We start from the raw sequence: 18,626 nt of genomic DNA on the forward strand, positions 1-18,626 counted from the left end.
TTTTGTTAGCTTAAAAAATAACTTTTTACTATGTAATTATATACTATTCTTAAGAGTCATGAATTTTTGGTGGTTGTGCCAAGATTAAAATATAAATAATAAATTCTACATTGGAAAAAACATTTTAAGGTAGTATTTGTTTTAAAAAATTGGTAAACTGGGTAGTCATGGTGGTGCATGACTGCAATCTCAGTGGCTTTGGAGCTAAAAAAGGAGGATCACAAGTTCAAAGCAAGCATCAGCAATGGCAAGACACTGTGCAACTCATTGAAACTGTCATAAATGGAATACAAAATAGTGCTCAGAATGTGACTCTGAGTCTAATCTCTATGACCCACCCACCCCCAAAAAAATTGCTAAAATCCCAGGAGCATGCCTGTCATACCACCGGCTTGAGAGGCAAAGGGAAGAGGAGAATTAAAAAAAAAAAAAAACAGGCTTAGAAACGTAGCAAAACCCCACGCAACTTTGTGATAACCCTTTCTGAAAATTAAAATAAATAAATAAATAAAATTTTGGGGATGTGACCCGGTGGTAAAGTGTCCCTGTGTTCAATCCATAAATTCTCCAAATGGTAAACTAACTATCATGCAAATGAAAACAACAAAATATATTTATATTTTTAAAAATCATTTAGTTAATACATACATTTCATTTTCAGATGCCACACACAAGCAACCAGATATCTAAAAACAGGTTTTATATTAAAGTTATGAAACTTGCAAATGTCTCTCAAAACTAGATCAAGACTTCTCAGCAGACTAGACACTTTCTATTGAGCTGCTTGTGCTATCACTTGGATGTTTCTTAACTAAACTTTTCCTAGATAAAAAAAAAATTGCAAAAAAAAATTCGAAACTAACAGGGATATCCTCCATGCAAGCCTCATAGATATGCACACATATATGTCTTGATATTATATACCTCTTTTTGCCACTTCATAAATTATAACATTTTCGTGACAAATTGAATGGAAGAAACACTTTATGATCATATGTCATGGGTGAGCTGTATTTGGTCCTGTAAGGAACAGATTTATCTGTGAAATAATTAGGGTTACTACTCTCTGAACAGAAGGATAAGAACTGTCATGAAATTCAGACATTTCAATGATTCACTGAAGACAATTTATTTATTTATTTATTTTGGGTACCAAGTTTTTTCATTTCTAACCAATAATCTGGACATGTCTCAACTTTTTTAAATCTCTTTTTGTTAGACTTTTAATCATGTAATGACATGAGACAGCGATTATGTCACAAAGAATGATAAATATATCATGGCAATCCCCATTTCAAAACGGTACAATGATATCACCATTTAGATATCGGTGACTTGTGAATTTTTACTGTAGAAATTATAATTGTTTTACTGTAGGGGACTGAGCATCCAAAACTAATAGTCACATTTTAAACAAATCCATAAAATTAAAAATTATTATTAAATTTTATTAGGAATTTTGATTTGATATGCTCTAATATTATTATTAGAGCAGAGTGATTAATTTTATTGATAGTTGAATAATAATAATTAATTTTATTGTTTTAAAATTTTAATACATTTACCAAGTTCAAATACATTATTTCATTCACATTTTAACATATTAAGTATGAGCAACTATGGTTGCAAGAGTTTTTTGTTTGTTTGTTTGTTAGTTAGTTTTTGTGTTGTTGTTGTTGTTGTTTTTCAGAAAAGCCTTTAAATGAAAAAAAAATAACTGAATTGGCAATTTCAGGTGGATTTCCCAATTTTTCACAGCAGAATTAATTAAAGCACTGGGTGATGGTCACTGCACCCAGACATCATTTTCAATATAGACCTAGAACATTATCAGGAGAGCATGTCAAGATTTACAACATCAAACAAGGGTTAGATATAAACATAGATATTAGGCCAGGGTAAAGAGCTCATGAATTACATCTTGGAGCATTTCAAGTAAAACATCTGAACATATACTTTAAAATTTAAATGAATACATAAATTAAGACTGAAATATTTCACAAAAATTTTATAACTGAAATATTAGATCATTATTTCATACAGAGCAACTTGTAAATTACAGAGCAGACATCAATTGTAAATGATCCAAATGCTAATGAAAGTTAAATGATAAACCTTGTTCTAAAAGATAAGCATTGCAAATCTAAAAATAAAAAATTCTCAGAAATTTGAATTATTATGAGAGGTATGAGAGGTGACATGATGGTGCATGTGGAAAATTCTACAACAGACCTATGTGACGTGGTCACAGTCAAAACACAGGTGCATTAAATTATTTTATGAAATTACCTTCACACCATGTATAAAAACTATCGGAAAATTATAAATTTTTGAAAATTCCAATGCCATCCACAAGATATTTCTGTCTCTCTGACTCTTAAAATAAAGTTATTATATCTAAATCTCTTTGAATATTCTCATTTGAAGCATTTGGATAAAAAATATTGAATTCAAACAAGTGAGGACTTAATGACACTAATGAAACACTCAGAAATGGGTAAGTATCAAAATAATTACACTAAATGAAATAAGTTAGACACCAAAAACGGTATTGAGTAGTTTGATTTATCTAAGTTCTTGATGATATAAATTTAAGGTACAAAAACAGCAGAAGAAGAAATATTCCTGAGAATGTGGAAATTGATCCATAGGGTATACTTATATCAAAACATACTCATACGTAGGATTAATGTGTGTGCATAATTCTAAGTGTACCTAAATGAAGCTATTAGAACATTTTAGCTATTAAAGCAAACTTTCACTTCGTTGACAACTACTCATTACAAATGTAAGAGTTACCCTTTAACATTTTCTTACGTTGCAAAGCAATCCACATTAGATTTAACAAAAAAAAAAAAAAAGACAAAAACTCTGTTAAAATAAATTGGACACTCCAAACCTTGTGTTTTTGAGAAACCAATGGCCACACTGAGCTTCTCAGTTATGGACCTGTGCTCTCTGCAGAGCTACAAACACCATCTTCACCATTACTTCAAAACCTTAGAATGTTTTCTCTTGAAAGCAGTTGTGGTGAGCAGTAAACTGGTAGCATGTCATACTGGTTTTTCTAATTTATTTATTCATATCCTTATTATTTTTGACAGAAAGCCTATTTAGCGTCCTCTATGTCTTGAGATTTGTAGGCCTTGGTTTTATTTGGAGGGGATGAGGGTATAGAGATAATATAATGCTCTTTGGATTTGACAGGAGGAAGAATGAAAAGAGTCTCTACACCCTGTGTTTTCAGGGATGTGCTATAGGAGAACCATCAAATTTCTGTTTGCCATTGTGAAGTTGAGATGATTTCCCACTTTGTTATAATTTAGAAGATGCAGAAAATAAAGGGGATAATGAGAGGTGCTTGGGTCCATGTTGACTAGGTGGCAGATGAGGTAATGGGTAGAGTTTGCTATAGAGTTCAGCTTATTGAAATAAGTATATGTGGGTGCTGAGAGACTGGCTTAGTATCACTCTGAGAATATGTGTTTTGCTAGTTTGCAGAAATGGAAAAAAAAGAGGCTATATATAGCACAAGGCAAGTATATGTGTTAGGTTTCTCAGAGCAGGAAACAAACCAGACCTCTGTGTAGGGAACTAGGCAAAGGGAATTGGCCTATGTTCCTGTGTGGAGGGGAGGTTTTTCTGTAGAAGACCAAGCAACCTAAAAATTGCTAGCCTCGGTACCTGTACTTTTCCATATTGCCCTTAGTTAACTGGCTCTCTCTTGACTCCACCTGCAAACCAATACTACACCTTCTATGGTATAAATGCCAGTGCATATTTCTACACTAATCACACCTCCCTTTATGAATCTTCCATCATTCTTTAATTACAGTCTGCCCTGAGATAGTAGGGGTGCCATCCATCAAGACCAGTTCACTGCAAACACCATAGTTTCTACCTATCCCCCACTCACTATCAATAACTTCTTAATAAACAGAAAGTACCTGTAAAGGCTCAGTGCTATCACTATACAACACTTGAATGTTCAAAGTCAGTCATATTATCAATGCAAAACAAAAGGTCAACCACCAAAATCTACTTCTGTCAAATGTTATTATCTTTGAAGGTAGTGTTTTAATTTTCTTTTAAAATGAATTATTAAATTTTTCAGTATACCTTTATGTATTAATAAGATGTTGGGGATTGCTTAATTTATGACACCACTTAATGACCTAATATCTATGTTATTATTTTTTTATGTATTCATTTTTTAAATTATTTTTTAAATATGATAACATAATGCATTACAATTCATGTTACATGTATTTATGCTTGCCTTATGCTCTATATAACCTCTTTTCCCCCTTTTTTTCAAACTAGCAAAACACATATTCTCAGAATGATACTGTGACAGCCTCTCAGCATGCATACATTCTTATTGCAATAAGCTGAACTCTTAAGCAAAACAAACCCATTACCTCATCTGTCACCCAGTCAACATGGACTAAGCACCTATCATTATCCACTTCATGTTCTGCATCTTCTAAATTTTAGCAAAAGTAGAATATCAACTCAACTTCCTTCATTTATTACATGTATTGAACACAATTTTTCATATCTCTGGTTGTACACAAAGTAGATTTATATCTTGTGTGGCTTCATACATGTTCTTCTATCGCACCAAATGCTACAAAAAGTGCACATTTTACTGTGTTTCATACGAAAAACTTGACTTTCCACTATTTGTGTTTAGTGTGTTTTTTCTTTCTTTTTCATCACTTTGTTTTTCTCTATATTTTGTAATATTCCATTTTGTGTGTGTGTGTGGTGAAGAAAATAGACCACTAGAATCTTCTAACTTTTGCTACATTCAATCACTTGACTACTCACTAGCTAATATTTCTATTAAAGCATCATTTTAAAGGTAAGACTGAGGTATGCTAACAAAACTATTTTCAAGGTCTACTACAAACAGAAAGTACCTGTAAAGGCTCAGTGCTATCACTATACAACACTTGAATCTTCAAAGTCAGTCATATTATCAATGCAAAACAAAAGGTCAACCACCAAAATCTACTTCTGTCAAATGTTATTATCTTTGAAGGTAGTGTTTTAATTTTCTTTTAAAATGAATTATTAAATTTTTCAGTATACCTTTATGTATGAATAAGATGTTGGGGATTGCTTAATTTATGACACCACTTAATGACCTAATTTTTATGTTATTATTTTTTATGTATTCATTTTTTAAATTATTTTTTTAAATATGATAACATAATGCATTACAATTCATGTTACATGTATTTATGCTTGCCTTATGCTCTATATAACCTCTTTTCCCCCTTTTTTTCAAACTAGCAAAACACATATTCTCAGAATGATACTGTGCCAGCCTCTCAGCATGCATACATTCTTATTGCAATAAGCTGAACTCTAAAGCAAAACAAACCCATTACCTCATCTGTCACCCAGTCAACATGGACTCAGCACCTATCATTATCCACTTCATGTTCTGCATCTTCTAAATTTTAGCAAAAGTAGAATATCAACTCAACTTCCTTCATTTATTACATGTATTGAACACAATTTTTCATATCTCTGGTTGTACACAAAGTAGATTTATATCTTGTGTGGCTTCATACATGTACTTAGGGTATTGATAATAATTACATTCCACTGTCCTTTTTACCTCCATGCCCCCTTCCTTCCCTTCTCTCCCCTTTTATCCTTTTCCTTATCTGAAGTTAATGTAATCTTTCCATTCTGTTCCCTAACACATAATGCTATGAATTAGCATCCTTACTGAGAAATCATTTGGTGTTTGTTTTAGGGTGATTTGTAAATTTTACTTAGCATTATATTCTTCAGCTCCATCAATTTTTTCTGCAAAAGTCATGATTTTTTTCCCCTTTAATGGCGAGTAATATTCCATTGTGTACATATACTACATTTTTTCCATTTATCTACTGAAGGGCATCTATTATGGCTACACAGTTTAGCTATTGTGAAATGTGCTGCTATAAATATTGATGTGACAGTGTCTCTGTAGTATGCTGTATTTAAGTCTTTTGTGTAAGAACAAGGAGTGGGATTGCTCTGTCAAATGGTTCCATTCCAGTTTTTTCAAGGAGTCTCCATACTGCTTTCCAGATTGGCTGCACCAATTTGAAGTCCCACCAGCATTGTATGAGTGTGTCTTTTACCACACCCTCACCAACAATTATTGTTGTTTTTTTTCTTAAATGACTGGAGTAAGATGAAATCAGAGTAGTTTTGATTTGCATTTATCAAATTGCTAGACATGTTGAGCAATTTTTTATATGTGTGTCAATTGATTGCATATCATCTTTTGAGAATTGTCTGTTCAGTTATTTGGCTCATATGTTGATTGGGTTATTGTTGTTTTGGTTTGCAGATTTTTGAGTTCTTTATATATTCTATAACTTAGTTCTATATCTGATGTGCATGTGGTAAGAATTTGTTCCCCATTAGTAGGCTCCCTATTTACTTAACCAATTGTTTCTTTTGATGAAAAGAACCTTTTTAATTTAGATCCATAGTATTTATTGTTGCTTAATATAAATCATAGTGCTCTGAAGTCTTATTAAGAAAGTCAGGCACTAACCAGATAGATTTGGGCCTATTTTTCTGTTAATATACACAATGTCTCTGGTTCAATATTTAGGTCCTTGATTCAATTTGGGTTGAGTATTTTGCATGGTGAGAGATAGGGGTTTAATTTTATTTTATTGTATATAAATTTCCAATTTTCTCATCATTATTTTTTGAAGAGGATATCGTTTTCTCCAATGTACATTTTTTTATGCTTTTTGTCAAATATAAGAGAGCTCTAATTATGGGTATTGGTCTCTGTGTTATCTATTCTATACCATTAGTCTACAAGTCCATCTTGTTGCCAATACCATACTGTTTTTTGTTATTATTGATCTGTAGCATAGTTTAAGGTCTAGTATAGAGATGCCACCTAATTCACTCTTCTTGCTAAAAATTGCTTTAGCTATCCTGGGTCTCTTATTTTGTCAGATAAATTTCATGACTGCTTTTTCTATTTCTCTGAGGAATGTCATTGGGATTTTGATTGAAATTACATTAAATCTGTATAGTGCTTTTGGTAGTGTGGTCATTTTGACAATATTAACTCTGCCTATTCAAGAAAAAATAGATCTTTCCATATTCTCATGTCATCTTTGATCTTTTTTCCATAGGGTTCTGTAGATTTCATTGTAGAGATCTTTCAGCTATTGTTATGTTGATTCCCAAGGATTTTATAATTTTTATACTATTCAAAGTCAGTGGTTTTTCTCATTTTCTTTGCAGAAGATTTTTTATTGATATTCAAAAATGCCTTTGATTTATGGGTGTTGATTTTGTATCCTGCTACTTTACTGACTTCATTTACTAGTTCTAGCACTTTTCTGATGGAATGTGTCGAGTCTTTTAGGTATAGAATTATATTGTCAGCAAATAGTGCTAATTTGAGTTCTTCCTTACTTATCCATATGACTTTAATTAATTTTATTTGTCTAATTGGTCTGGCCAGTATTTCAAGAATTATGTTAAATAGAAGTTGTGGAAACGGGCATCCCTGTCTTTTTCCAGTTTTTAGAGGAAATGCTTCCATTTTCTGCCTTGGTGTCCTAGAATGGTGCTCCCCAATCTTGTGGCCATTGTCCATGTAATCCATCAAATTGACAAACTCAGCTTTTTTGTCACAGGATCTATATGCCAAAATATCATGTGCTTGAAGCTACTGAATTAGGCACGATAGACACGGAACATTTCCATAATCGTGAAAATTATTGAATGATGATGTTCTATTAATCACCAGGAGCAAATATTATGGATAATATGACCTATTGAGAGTTCAAATCTAGTACCTTTCAACAAATACCTTGCTAACTGTGTTCCAATATAAATTTTTTGTTAAAAAAGAATAAATAAAGAAATAAATAAAATAGAGTGGTGTGGATACAGCTATCAGGTGCTACATTAATGAATTCTGTTTTAGAGCATCCACCAGGTTTTACCTGGCCTCTTCCAATCACAGGATTTCAAGCACCTCCCTGGAAGGCCCCCTCCCATTCTGGTAAAGGCCTTTGACTCTTATGGTGTCATTTTTCAGAATCCCTCTTACCTTCTAGGCTAACAAGGAAACTAGCCAATCAAGAAACCACTACCCTGGCCACTCCAGATAATTCTTGTGCATGGGAATTCATAGCCATCCTATGAGTATGAAGCTGCTGGCATTGGTACCACAGTTAGAAAAACACTGCTCCAGCAGACTCCAACATCTGGGACATAGGGGTGTTTTCATAACAGGTCCTAGTAGAACATGACTCAAGCCCACTTAGTTATAAGCTGGGGATGCTGCTGAAATAAGACACAAACCACCACCACCAACAACAATAACAATAACATAAAGCCCTCTACATTTATGTGGGGATTTTTCTCTAAAAAAGACCTTGAATTTTTAAAAATTATCACATCTCCATATGGCTTCTGCCAATAAACCCCTCAATGATAAACAGTTTTTTAAAAGAATATTTTCAGAAATATTTTTTGAGGAAGTAAAGAACAACCCACTTGGGAATAGTACAGAATGTGAGCACTTTTTTGCTCGATTATAACATAAATTTCTACTGAAGCTGTGGCAAAGACCCTTCACAGACCTCAAGAACAGACAGGAGATTTCCTCCTGCTGACATGCTCTCAAGTCAGAGCTGCACATAACTTGGATTCTCTTGAGGCAAAGAAGGCCCAAAAGGTCATTGAACTAGCTGTTCTGTCACAAGGGGGGAATATATACCATAAATTACCAAATAATACATCTAATAAAACTAATAATTACAAAATGCTATCTTTAACATAGTTTGATTAAATTTAATTTTGAATGAAAGTGTTTAATCTTTAGTACACCATATTTATCTTATTGCTGATAGATGAGATTTTACTGCCAGAAAGTGATAACTTAATGATCTCTGTTAAAGAATGCAAGTCCAAGGAGACTTCAAGCATCAAATATTTATAAGCAGACTTGGTGCTGTGTCCCCATGTAAAGGTAGCAAAACTCCTGTAATGAGGTGGATGCACCCCTATATCACCTGACCACAATGATCTCATCTGAAAGAGACCAGAAGTATGGCAAAACTTTGAACCTCAAAAAATCTTAGAGAGGCGAGGCCACAATGATGTCTTAGAGTCAAGTTCATGGAATACTGCCTTCATGGCATACATTAAGAGTGCCTGGGTGGCAACACACTATCCCATGCTAGGTCTTGTGAAGAGCAAAATACTTACCCCTTTGGCACAGCCCTGCGCATGAGGCTATGTGTTGAATTCCCTGCTCTTGCTCCATTGCTCACTCCTTGATTGGTCACTGCAGAAATTGCATTGGTGGCTGCCTGTAATCTGCTAAGCTACTGCCTGAGTATATATACATGGTAACTTCACAATAAAATGGGACCTGTTTCCTGCTTGATGTCCAGAGGTCTTTATTAGTGACTTCACAGACACAGTCTCTTCTACAATTTTCCGTGAAACCCCTTGCTGGACAAGAAAGAGCCCACATAAACATCAGTACACAGCATTTGTCTTTTTTTGAAGGATCAAAAAAAATCCTTGTAATGTAACTCTCCTGACCTCTAATGAATGTCAGTATGTTTGCATTTCCATCACCACATCATCAATATTTGGATATTTACTCACTTAGTCTTTGTTCCAGAGAAGGTTATTCTTCCATTAGAAATGACTGGGTGATCTTTTCTTTTTTTTAAGCATTTATTAGGGTGGAGATAATGAAAAGAACTTTCTGTATCCTGCCATTTTCTACGAATGACAGTTCCTTCATACTATTTTAAGCAGGATTCAGCTTGTCCATGAGTCCCTTTTTTTTCTTTTAATCTATGCAGAAGGTTTTACTTTTCTTCATGCTGCTTTTCACATCATACCTACAAGTCAACTGATGGAGCTATGCTGAGTGAGAAAAAAATACCAATAAATTGATATTAGGTAGGCCTGCCTACATCTTCCATGGAGGTTGTAACAACTGAGTTGTTGCCTCAGATTATTGGGAGAAAATAAATTCAGTTTAAACTCACTAAGCTTGTAATATTTTAGCCTAAATTCACTCTCCACAGAGAATTTTAGGTCCTCCAAGGCATCTATTCACCACAGGATTTTGCAAAGTAACCATGGATGCACTAGCTACAACATAAACCAGGGAATCATCCCATAATTTATTTGAGACCAAACCAAACCAGTAACTGTTCCTCTTTTGCAGGATTCAACACCCTCACCATGAGAGTCATATTCACTAATAAAAAAAAAAATCTAGTAAAATTTTCAACTGCATTGACCATATGCAACTTTGGTTTGATTTTGATCAAAGTATTTATTTAATCACTAATGAAACATTTTAACTGAAAAAAATAATGATATACACTTTTAAAAGTATTTATTTTCTAAATGTTTATTTTCTAGATGTAGGTGGACACAATATCTTTATTTAATTTATATGTGACACTGAGGTTTTAACCCAGTGCCTCACATGTGCTAGTTGCTCACTCTACCTCTGAGGCAAAATCCCAGTCTCTCGTGATATACACTTTGATGTCTACGTTTTTGTTTAAAAGAGTGTTTTGATTCTTCCAAGTTTTTCTGTGGATAAGCAGTTTACTTATTTTATTTATTCTACTTATTTATTTTCTTTGCACCTGTAATGAAAACCAGGGACACTTAATCACTGAGCCACATCCCTAGCCCTTTTATCTTTTTTATTTTGAGACAGAATCTTCCTAATTTTCTTAGGACATTTCTGAGTGGCTGAGGCTGGATTTGAATTATGATCCTCTTGCCTCAGCCTCCCAAGCTTATGGGATTACAGGCATCATTTTCATTATGTTTAAATAATTTGACATTTTATGAATATTTAAAAAAACGTGCCGAACATTTGGAATCTTTAGTTGTAGGCAAATTTTGAAATGGGCACAAACACTGGTAGGATTAACTAGTTCTTGTGTTCTATTCTATATATACAACAATATATGATATGATTCAAAATTACTAGAAGAAAATAAATGTGATAAACAAAATGAGAAATGATAAGTATTTGAGGAGGCAAAATGATAATTACACCATTATTATCAATATATGTGTCAAATAACTATATTGTATGATAAAGATATACTTGTGTCAGACTGGAGTGGTGACTCAGTGATAAGCACTTTCCTTGCATGTGTAAGGCACTGTGTGCAATCCTCAGCACCATATAAAATAAATAAAGGTATAACAATTATCTACAACTAAACAAAGAAATTAAAAAAGATATATGTGTAAATTAAATTATAAAGTTATGAATAGTTGCACATATATATCAAAGTATTTTCCCCAAGATATGTATTAATTCAAAAGAAAAATATAGTAACTTCATAGTGGATAGACCCTTTAGACACCAGCTTAACTAAGTGATCAAGGTCATCACCACCAGTAATCAAACATGTTGGAGACATGAGCCTCTTGATATGGTGAGCTGAGAAGGAGCCAGCACCATTTCTGTGGTATTGCCAAAACTGCAGAGCCTCCCTCTTATCTTGAGAAAACACAAGGTAACCCACAGTTCTACAAAACACTTATTCCTCAGTGCTGTCAAGATCATGAAAGATGAGTATAGACTGAGGGAATGTCACCAATGTTAAGATCTGTAAACAAGTCAGGATGGCGCCTGGCATTTGGCCAGAGGGAGTGGTTTGTGAGGTGGTGCCAGCAAGCCATTAACTGTGATTCGTTGACTGCTGTATCTAGTTTATGTTAATTAAGATAATTTGTGTGGAATGTATATATACCCCTCCTGTCCTACAATAAATGGCTCCCACTCCTGCTGTATCAATCTACACAAGTTGTTCGTCACCCCCTGGTTATTTTGCTGCAGCCTTACTGCGGCAACCAATTGATCAGGGACACAAAAGAAAAATAACAACTAAATGTAGTGTGGTGTCCAGAATGGGGTGATGGAAGCAGGAAAAGATCTTAGTAGAAAAACGGGAAATTCCAATAAGAGTTGTTTTGTTTTGTTTTAGGTACTGGGGATCTAACTCAGGACTGCTTTACCATTGAGCTACATCCACAGCCCTTTTTTATTTTCATTTTTTTTAAATTTTGAGACTGGGTCTCATTAAATTGCTTAGGGCCTTGTTAATTTGCTGAGGCAGGCCTCGAATTCCCTATCCTCCTGTCTCAGCCTCCTGAGCTGCTGGGATTACAGACATGCACCACTGTACCCAGCATCCAATAAGATGTGAAGTTCAGGTGATTGTACTGAACTAAGGATAAGTTCTCAGGCTTGATCATTTACTAGGGTTATGTAAGATGTGAATATTAGGGAAGGCTAGGTGAGGGGTGTACTGAAGCTATCTGTTCTATTTTTGGCAACTTTTCTGTAAATCTAAAATTAGGTCAAAATAAAAGGTTTAAAAAAATGCCACTTCGAAAATTTAGGGCAGATGCCTGGAAGGCCTCATGGGAAATTTCACTGCTCTACCTGTCTTTGGATTTGAGATTGGGAGACCTCCTGTCCTCAGAGCATTAAAGCACCCACGGAGATTTATTCAGTCATTCTGGCCTATGGTTGGCCAAATGGCTTATACCTTTAGGACAGACTGACCCCCCTTTCTCCTCTGCAGTATGGAGCCCTGAGCCCCCCATCCCACGTTGGGATTCTCATCCTGGCTGGCAGAGGCTGCGAGGTGAGGCTGCAGCAGTCTGGGGAAGGCTTGGCAGGTGAGTGAGAGGGTGCTCCAGAGGGAGGGAGGCTCAGACAGTGTTTAGCTGCAGAGTGGGGCTTAGCAGAGGCGAGGGGAAAAGGGAGGGGGGCTCTCCTTCTCAAGGGGCCCTTTCATGTTGAAATCAGCCGTCATGAATGCTGGGGGCCCAGGAGCCCAGGCGTGGGAAATGTGAGAGCCCCCTTATGTCCCCTCATGTGACATGTCGTCTGTGGCTCCCAGCCGGCCAGCCAGGATGCATTAGGAGAAGTGTCGGTGTGCACCTGGGGCGGGGGAGGGTCCCATCAAGACATTGACCCACTCAGGGAAGGGAGATTTGAAGAAGCAAGTTCTAGACTCTCCTGGTGCTGGAGGGGAGGGTGGACTGGGCACCCTGTTGGCTTCAGGATCAGGGGTGGGGCAATTGGCAAGAAACCAAGAGAAGGTTGGAGGGGACCCACGCGGCCTCAACATGCATATCGAGAAGTGTTATTTCTGTTCAGGGCCCATCTACCCCGGCCACGGCATGATGTTCGTCTGCAATGATTGCAAGGTATTCAGATTCTGTAAATCCAAATGTCATAAGAACTTTAAAAAGAAGCATAATCCTCGCAAGGTCAGGTGGACTAAAGCATTCCGGAAAGCAGCTGGCAAAGAGCTTACAGTGGATAACTCATTTGAATTTGAAAAACGTAGAAATGAACCTGTCCAATACCAGCAAGAACTATGGAATAAAACTATTGATGCAATGAAGAGAGTTGAAGAGATCAAACAGAAACGCCAAGCTAAATTTATAATGAACAGATTGAAGAAAAATAAAGAGCTACAGAAAGTTCAGGACATTAAAGAAGTCAAGCAAAACATCCATCTTATCAGAGCCCCTCTTGCAGGCAAAGGAAAGCAGCTGGAAGAAAAAATGGTACAGCAGTTACAACAGGATGTCGACATGGAGGATGTTTCTTAAAAATCTTACTCTATAATCATTTCTATGTGTACATTTGAAAATCTCCTTTGGAGACTTAGAATTTAATTCTAAATAATTAATTTTTATATAAGGTCACTGAAGTGAAAGGTGATTACAAATACTGTTCTACATTGCTATCTGCAAAGCATCAGATTATGGATGTTAGATTGCACCTCATTGTAATGTCTTCATTGATAGACATGCTTATGTAAATCATGAAAATTCTCTTTATAAATGCACAAGTGGATTGTGGACAGAATGGTCATGCCTTTTGGATAATGGCACTAGGCAGCATTTATGTAATAAGTAATTACAAAAATTTATGGCCAGTGATAGGTAAAATCAAATTTTCTTTGCAGTAAAATGTTCCCTTTATTATGTTATAGAAGGGAGGATACAACAATCTCAAAATGTATGGCAATCTCAAAATCATTTATTTTAGTATTTTCTGTTTTGATTTATTAGCCTAAAGGAGCATAATGGCCAAATACCATGAAGCCTAGTTATGCTAAGCTGTTTTGACCTGGTTTACCTGTTGTTGGCAGGTAGTTGTGAGTGTTTGTGAGGAGAGCTGACTAATCTTTATTTGAAATGGCACTATATTATTTCTGCTTTAGAGAATACTCAGTTCTAATTTGTGATTCCTGGTAGAGCAAGCTCCCTCCCCCCTCCCCTGATGTAGAAGCAAAGAAATCCTAGTGTCTTAAAATTTGTTGCGGAGTTTTCTTTCTTTTTAAAAACAGGTTCTTAATTGTTATGGAATATAGAATTTATGAGTATAACATCTGCCCATTTGTACATAAAATAAAAACATTTTTAGTGTGTGCCTATATATTATTTAAATATACTAAAAAATATGAGGTATTTTTACTTGGAAGAAAATAACTTTCTTTACACATACTACTTTATTAGGAAATATAGTTAATTAAAGAGAAATATATGCTTAGCAAAAAAAAAAAAAAAAAAAAAGAATCCAAGAGAAGGCTCTAGTCCCAACCCTCTCCAATGCCCTGAGTAGCCTGCTTCTCGCCAGCTCTGAAGGTGCAGACCCTGCTGACAAACCTCCAGGGACAAGAAGCTCACTCTATCCTGGGAGAGCGTAGGGTCCTGGCATTGGTTCCACCTCTGGATTCAGTTTTCATTCCCAGCCAGGAAATCTGGGACATTGGAGAGGGGAGGCTGTGGCCCCATCTTCCCTGGTACACTCTCAGCCCAGGAGTGACCCCTGCTGTCCGGACAACCCTGGAGGTGGAGGACTATGCTGGCTAGCTGTGCATGGATTGTGCTGGGTGGCCCTGCCAGCCCCCTCCCCACCCCGCATTCTGTGTTGCTCTCCACTGGCCTACAAGGTTCTCCTCAAATGTACTGCCACAGGAGGGAGGTGGGTGAGACCAACATCTGGACCAAGGGGACATCATTGGCACCCACAGCTGGAGCTATCAGCAGCCAATGTTTACCCAGACATTATTTGCCTTTGTAAGTTCCTGGCCCCCAACATGCCCCCCCCAGAGGACAGGGTCCTGAGCCTCCTCCCCACGACTGGGCAGGGACAGACCCGAGAGCGCCGTGGCTGGCTGGAGTTCAGATCCTCCCAGCAGCTTCGGCTGCCTGAGAGAAGAAAGGGCTAGCCAGCTGGGCTGTCCCTTCAGAGGTGTGGGCACGAGTAGGACAAGGCCATGGAGAAAGTGTGAGTGGACCCTGGACACAGCGTGGAGCAGAGAGGAGGGCCAGACCTCTGGAATATTTCAGAACCTTGCTGGCTGACCTTGGGTCAGTCTGTTCCTCTGTATCCTCTGCCAACAAACGGGAAGATTTCCTTGCCACCTGATTGAAAATAGTCTCTGTTTTAGTCAGCTTTTTTGCTGCACTATTGGAGGACCCAACCAGAACAATTATAGAGAGGGAAAAGTTGCCTTGGGGGCTCAGGGTTTTAGAGGTCTCAATGCACAGACAGCAGGCTCCATTCCTCAAGGTTTGAGGTGAGCTGAACCTCATGGCAGAAGAGTGTGGTAGAGGGAAGGGGCTCACATGATGATCAGGAAGCAGAGGGAGGCTCCACTTGCCAAATACAAATATATATCCCAAATAATTGGCCCATGACCCTCCTCCCCAGCCACACCCCACCACTTCAGTCACCACTCAGTCAATCACTATCAGGGGATTAATTCACTGAGGGGTTAAGACTCTTACAACCCCATCACTTGTCCTTCGAAACCTCTTGCATTGTCTCACAGCTAAGTTTTTTGGGGACCCCTCACATCCAAACCAGAACAGCCTCCTGCCACACCTATCCCCTCCCGTGCCTGTTTGCTCTTTCTAGCGTATGTTCCAACATGCACCCCTCTGCCGGAGCACGACCACCAGGAGGGCAGGCAGGACCTCACTTTACTGTCACTGCTCCCTGGCATCCAACCAAGCTTCCACAGCTCTTCCCTAGCTTGCCCCTCTCATTCAATCTGCTTCAAGTGACATTGTGGATTGGGGTCAGAGAAGGACAGAGCATGTTCTGTGGTGGCAGGCTCTGGCCAGAGAAGTTTTCTCCTGGAGCACAGCGAGTCCCAGGTGGGCAATAGCGTGGGAAAGAGTATTATGCCTTCATGATAATAGAGTACGCATTCACATGAGGAACCAGATTCAGAGATGTTCTGTAACTTACCTAAGGTCACACAGCCCCAAAGTTACAGAACCAAGATTTGAGCCCCTGTTCAAGGTTTCCTCTTTACTCTGCTGCCTTCTGTAAAAGATGTTCGAAGTTCTCATTTGATTTCCCAGGACACTTGTGTCCCACACTCCATTGTATCTATACATTCTTTCTATATCATTGAACCCTCAACCCCAACCTGGTTGATGAGCACAGAAGACAACATGAGCCCAATTTCACAGACCAGAGAGAAGCCTGTAGCCACGCAGCAGTAAATGGCAACATCTGAACTAAGCTCAGGTCAGCCTCATGTTCGCACATTGCCTTAGCCTTCTTCCAGGCTGGGACTAAGCTTTCAGGTCTCATTGGCTGGCACGGGGCTCCTGACCTCCCAGCCTGCATTAACACACCCGTGCTAAAAGCTTCCCAGGGACCTCACCCTGGACAGAACCTGCTCCCTTTACCCCATCCACAGGGTCATTTCAAAAAATCCTGTTGGCCCTCCAGTGAAGAGGCAAAGGGTGTCCAGGCTGCCAGGGCCCAGGAAACAAGGTAAACCTTAGGCTACCACGGAGCACCTACAAAATACTCAGACTAAAGGCAGCTGCAACTTGACTCTTGCTGAAAGCCAAGCATCAATCTAAAGAATATTTACTGCATCTCTGCAATATGCCTGACATTTCATGAAATCATTTTTTTTTATTTTGTGGAATTGGGGATCAAACCCACAGGTGTCTTTATCACTGGGCCTTATAACCCTGGCCCTTTTTACTTTTTTATTTTTATTTTTTATTTTGAGGATCTCACTAAGTTGCCCAAGCTCACCTGAATCTTTTGATCCTCCTACCTCAGCCTCCTGATTCACTGGGATTACCAGGAATGTGTGTTTTTTAATCTGAAATACTTTTATGAAAAGGCATGCATTAGTCCAGTGCTTGCTATGTGGGATATAGTCACCACATAAAATCCATGTGAATCTTTACACAGTCTTGAAAGAGGGGCTACAGATATCACCCCCATTTTGCAGATAGGTAGAGTGAGACTCAGAAGAGCCAAGCCACATGTCCAGGATCTCCAAGGTAGCAAGTGGCAGGGCAGGGAATAGAACCCAGGTTTTCCCAACAAAAAGGCTATGTCCTTCAGGCCTATAATCCCAGCAGCTTTGGAGGCTAAGGCAGTACGATTGCAAGTTCAAAGCCAGCCTCAGCAACTTAGCAAGATGCTAAGCAACTTAGCCAGACCATATCTCTAAATAAAACATAAGAAGAGTTAGGAATGTGGCTCAATGATTGAGTGCCCCTGAGTCTAATCCCCAGTTCTTAAGCCATGTGCTGTCTGTCCCTTCCTATGAGCAGAGGGCCCTGCACTTTAGCCTCACCTCCTCAGACATGCTTTTAGGAGCACATCCTACTTCCCCATGTCTGGACATGCTCACTTGACAAGTGGGAGGAACACTGGGGAGGCTCCTAAGCAGGCCTCCGGCTATGGGGGTGGACCCAGGATGCCCACCCTTGTCACACCAAGTTCAACCAACAGGTCCCACTCACTGTCCCCCAAATCAAAGGCAGTCTGTGTAGTAAGGAGTCCCCTTCATGATGGTCCCTCAGAGCTCCTGGGGGCTGCCTGGTGGCGGCTAGGAGGGGACTGGGGGGATGTCCCTCCCTCTGGGTATTTGGGAGCTGGTGTCCAGGGAGCCTCCAGAGGATGTTGATGTGGAACTGGAGCCACTGGCCCTTCCCTGTACATGATGAGCAGGGAGTGTGTTGATGGATATGCTGATTTCACTATCCCACACACCATTACCATCTAGAAGTTGGCAGACTTCTGGGTGGGGAGTGATAGGGGAGGGAATTTACTAACTTCCTCATGTGTGTGGTGGCATCCTTTACTCTTGAATAAAGGCCAGGGACCTGATTCACTCTTGGAGGCCCGAGAATAGAGGCACCGCACTCCCTGGGTTTCTCCCTCCCGTCCACCCTCCTACTGCAGAGGTCTTGCCCTTGGCCAGGGCTCCCCCCCCACTTCTGGGGGTGCCAGGATGATGGGAACCCAGCTGTCCACCTTCCCCACAACTCCACGCTTCCCCATCCCATGGTCATGTACAGGGAGCAAGAAATGGACATCTTGGTGTGGGAGGGGTGAGGTGCAGGTGCCTCGAGGCCAAGAGGGAAGGGAACCCAGAGGGCTTCCTGGAGAGGGAGGTTAGGGGTCCTTGCTAAGGGGCGTCTTTGGGGCGGGGAACAGCCTGGACAATGGCTGAGAGGTGGGGCCACCAGCGGATGTGAGGGGCTGGGCGGGTGGA

The 18,626-nt window shown here is 38.7% G+C and overlaps 1 pseudogene; it reads left to right on the forward strand.

Annotated features, from left to right (window-relative positions):
* The first annotated feature begins 13,191 nt into the window (after window positions 1–13,191).
* On the forward strand, window positions 13,192–14,578 carry LOC143640436 (putative ribosome biogenesis protein RLP24 pseudogene; annotated as a pseudogene).
* Window positions 14,579–18,626: the final 4,048 nt, after the last annotated feature.

Source organism: Callospermophilus lateralis, unplaced genomic scaffold (genome assembly GCF_048772815.1).
Source record: "Callospermophilus lateralis isolate mCalLat2 unplaced genomic scaffold, mCalLat2.hap1 Scaffold_258, whole genome shotgun sequence".
NCBI classification, from domain to species: Eukaryota; Metazoa; Chordata; class Mammalia; order Rodentia; family Sciuridae; genus Callospermophilus; species Callospermophilus lateralis.